This window comes from Rhinopithecus bieti, unplaced genomic scaffold (assembly GCF_001698545.2).
Source record: "Rhinopithecus bieti isolate Rb0 unplaced genomic scaffold, ASM169854v2 scaffold_574, whole genome shotgun sequence".
In the NCBI taxonomy this organism is placed as follows: Eukaryota; Metazoa; Chordata; class Mammalia; order Primates; family Cercopithecidae; genus Rhinopithecus; species Rhinopithecus bieti.
The window spans coordinates 501,349-505,924 of NW_016803605.1; the positions used below are offsets into that span (position 1 = coordinate 501,349).

General features: G+C 52.2%; 1 protein-coding gene across 1 annotated transcript in view; it reads right to left on the bottom strand.

Annotated features, from left to right (window-relative positions):
- EHD2 (EH domain containing 2) overlaps positions 1-4,576 on the bottom strand; it is a 30,921-nt gene that overhangs the window by 8,462 nt on the left and 17,883 nt on the right. The window lies entirely within an intron of this gene.

The window sequence follows — 4,576 nt, forward strand, 5'->3', positions numbered from 1 at the left end:
GCCAGGATGGTCTCGATCTCCTGACCTCGTGATCCGCCCGTCTCGGCCTCCCAAAGTGCTGGGATTACAGGCTTGAGCCACCGCGCCCGGCCATTTTTTTGTATTGTTAGTAGAGACGGGGTTTCTCCATGTTGACCAGGCTAGTCTTGAACTCCTGACCTCAGGTGATCCACCCGCCTCAGCCTCCCAACGTGCTGGGATTACAGGCGTGAGCCACCGTGCCCAGCTTTTTTTTTTTTTTTTTTTTTTTTTTTTTTTTTTTTTTTTTTTTTTTTTGGAGACAGGGTCTTGCTCTATCGCCCAGCCAGAAGTGCAGTGGTGCAGTCATAACTTACTGTAGCCTCAAATTCCTGGGCTCAAGGGATCTCCCGCCTCAGCCTCTCCAGTACCTGGGATTACAGGCAAGAGCCACTGTCTGGACGAGAATTTGCATTTCTGACAAGTTACAGGTACTGCAGGTGGCGGCACCACACTGTGAGCCCCATGGCCTCCTCCTGCTGGGGCTCACCCTGGGCTCCTCCTATCTTCTAACTAAGTGAGCTCAGTCCCTCCCAGTTTTAAACATCCCTTAAAGAGGTCCACTCCCGAATCTGCATACCAGCCTAAACCTCTCCCTCCAGTTTAGGACTCAGAGCTAATTGTCTTGTCAACATTCCTGGACAGCTCCATCCCAGGATGCCCTAAGTGGAATTTGGCATGTGCCATTGCACCAGCCCGGGCGACAGAGTGTGACTCCGTCTCAAAAAATAAATAAATAAATAAAATAAAAAAGAGTAAATAAATGCTTTTATAAAATGCAACATATCTGGAAAGAGACACAAGAAACTACTTACGGCGATTGCCTCTAGGAAAGAGGCCCTGGGAGCTGGTGGGATGAGGTATGGGAGAATCATGTCTGATAAAGTATGAATGCCTTTCCATGAGATGGTCTTAAATGTTCAATAAAAAAGACTTGTTAAAAAATTCTTTTAGGCCAGGTGCCGTGGCTCGTGCCTGTAATTCCAACACTTTGGGAGGCCGAGGCCGGTAGATCACCTGAGGTCAGGAGTTCGAGAACAGCCTGGCCAACATGGTGAGACCCCCCCCCCCACCCCACCCCGTCTCTACTAAAATACAAAATTAGCCGGGTGTGGTGGCACCTGCCTGTAGTCCCAGCTACTCGGGAAGCTGAGGCACAAGAATCACTTTAACCTAGGAGACAGAGGTTGCAGTGAGCCGAGATCGTGCCACTGCACTCCAGCCTGGGTGACAGAGAAAGAGTCCAACTAAAAACTATATATATATATTTTAAAGAATCACGGATTTAGAATGCTGAGAATGTTGGTGGTCCCTGACTGGTTCTAAATCCTCATCTCTTCCACCCTCCACCATCACCCTGTCTCCAGACCCGTTAGGCTCTCAGTTCAAACACATCAAATAAATGGCTGCCCCAGGGCCTTTGCACATGCTGTTCTCACTGCATCGACTGCTCTTCCACCCAGTTGCCACTTGGCTCGCCCCTTCCTCTCACCCCTTCCTCTCCTTCAGGCCGCTCTAAAATAGTCCCTCGCCAGCCCCTCTTTCCTCCGCTTCATTTTTCTTCATAACTATTGATTTGTTTAATGTCTGCTTCCCCACTAAAAAGTAATTCTATGAGAAAAGGAATTTATCTTTGTGCCCTGCTGTATCCGCAGAGCCTAGAACAGTGCCGCATGTGCTTGGCAACTGCTGAATGAATGTCATTGGGCCACTGCAGAGAATGTGGTCTGAACGCTTGGGGCATCTTGGCGTCTTTAGAATCAGACCCTCCCAAGATCTTGGTCTCACGTATCACAGCATCATAAAATCGCCCCTTCTAGCAGCTATCACTTCAGTCGAAGGACCTAGAGCCAGAGGATTCGTCCACACCCTCCAATGTACAGATGGGAAACTGAGGCACTGGGAGAAGGGTGATTACCTCGGAGGGGCAGTGAGCCTTGGTCACAGCGAACCCAGAATCCCATGCTCCTATGTCCTGAGCGGCACTGGGGAGCCATGGATGAACCAGCAGGAAGAGGTGGAGGGAGTGCCTAAGGGTCTGAAGGACCAATCAGGGCAGGGGTGTGGCCGGGCTGGGGGCGGGGCCTGTGAGAGCGGGCCAATGGAGTCAGGGGGCAGGGTCGAAGGGCGGCTCCATAGGGACCAAAGGAGGGGAGGCGGGAGGGCGCTGATGGCTTTTCCAGAGAGGAAGCAGGGGAAGGTGCCAGGAAGAGATAAGGTGGGAAGGCGGGCTGGGCCGGGGCTGGGTCCCTGACTCCGGGGTTTGTCTGGGTTTCCGGAGCCGCCCCCAGCCCGGCGGGGGCACCAGGTGTCTGGCCCGGCCCCACCCCTCTGTCCCTGAGCCTTGCGCTCCAGCTCCCGCCAAGGAACCCGCGGGAACGAACCTGGGGGAGTCTAAGTAAGACCAGGAGGAAGACAGAGAGAAGGCGGCGGCGGAGCGGGGGAGAGATGGAGAGACAGGAGGAGACAGACAAGGTGAGAAGGAGAAGGAAAGGCAGTTAGAATAAAAGAGAAAATAAAAATGGAGAAGAAAGAGATTGAGAGAGAGGTAGAAAAGGGACTGATATAGAGACAGAAAAAGAGAGGGACAGACACTGCAGAGCCGCCTGGGCAGAGGAGCGCAAGGTGAATTCCGAAGGTTCCAGGAGTGGCAACCCCGTCCACAGTGGGCCGCTCCCTCCCAAGGAGGATTCCTGGGGTGGGGGTGGGGGCTCTGACTCACCCACTCTCGTTGCTCCTTAAACCAATACCTCAGGCTCCTCCACCCCCTAGAACCTTCTTGGCCTCCCTGCCTGCCCAGCTTCCTGCCCCGCCTCCACCCTGGCAGCCTCCCCTGAGAATGTTCCATTCGACATCCAAAATTGCTCTGAAACCGGCGCTCTCCTTTCTCCTCTCCCTCCGCAAGGCCTGCCCTGATCCAGGAACCTCCAAGCCTTTTGCCTCGTCTCCAGGCTCTTAGACTCACCTGCCTTGAATCCGCCCTCCAAAAGGCAGCTTGAGTCTAATTATCTCCTTTCCCTGCTCTGAACTTTTCCATGGCTCCCCAGTGCCCTCAGGACAAAGTACAGATTCCTGGACACAATCCACATCATCTCCAGGGGTCTGACTCTTAGCCACATCCTCAGCCTCAAACTGAGTTATGCACACTGTCTACACTGTGTTCTCTCCTTTCCCTGCTCCAAACCCTTCCATGGCTCCCCAGTGACCTTGGGACAAAGCACAGATTCCCGGACACAACCCACACCACCTCTGATCTCAGCCACATCCTCAGCCTCTAATTGAGTTATGCACACTGTCTACACTGGGTTCAACACTGACATTTCCCCTCAGATGCCCTCTCCTCCAAAGAAGCCCTCTCTGCCTGCCTCAGCTACCCCACCCCAGCTCTGACCACACTGGGTCATCGTTGTCTGGGGATGGGTCTGTCCCCTCTCCAGGAGCCCCAGTGAGGACTGAGCCCTGGAACTGCCTTGATTATTTAGGACTGGGAGCCTCAGCAGGACAGGACTGGAACCACTGTGGTCACTGCTGTGTCTCCTGCACCACCCAACACCAAGCCAGGCATAGAGGAGATGTTGTTCAATGCAACTGTTTGTTCAATGTCATTCATTCAATAAATATTTACAGAGCACCAATTCTGTTCCGGTCGCTGGGGATAAAACAATGAAGGAATTCAAGGAGCCCTGATTGGCTAGGCACAGTAGCTCACACCTGTAATCCCAGCACTTTGGGAGGCCGAGGCGGTCGGATCACCTGAGGTTGGGAGTTTGAGACCAGCCTGACCAACATGGAGAAACCCCCATCTCTACTAAAAATACAAAATTAGCCGGGCATGGTGGTGGGCACCTGTAATCCCAGCTACTTGGGAGGCTGAAGCAGGAGAATTGCTTGAACCCAGGAGGCGGAGGATGCAGTGAGCTGAGATCGTGCCATTGCACTCCAGCCTGGGCAACAAGAGCAAAACTCCGTCTCAGAAAAAAAAAAAAAAAGGAAAAGCAAAAGAAATATTTGTGGAATAAACCAATGAACTTGGAAACCTTTGAGCCACAATCTTATAAATTATCAAAAAATAAACAAGAAGGGTAGAATAATGAGTATTGGTATGTCTATATTTTACAGGAAGCTCAAAAATTCAATATAGCTCATGCCTGTAATCCCAGCACGTTGGGAGGCCGAAAGGGGAGGCTCACTTGAGGGCAGGAGTTCAAGACCAGCCTGGGCAACACAGTAAGAACCAGACTCTACAAAAAGTAAAAAATTAGCTGGGCGTGGTGACATGCACCTGTGGTCCCAGTTACTTGGGGCAGGCTGAAGAGGGAGGATCAGCTGAGCTCAGGAGTTCGAGGCTGTGGTGAGCTGTGATTGCATCATTGTACTCCAGCCAGGGCAAGAGAGCGAGACTCTATCTCTTAAAAAAGAAGGAAGAGGAAAGGAAAGAGGATGTAAGGAAGGAGGAAGGGAGGAGGGAGAGAGGAACAGAGGAGGGAAGGAGGGAAGGAAGGAAGGAAAGAAGGAAGGAAGGAAGGAAGGAAGGAAGGAAGGGAGGGAGGGAGGGAGG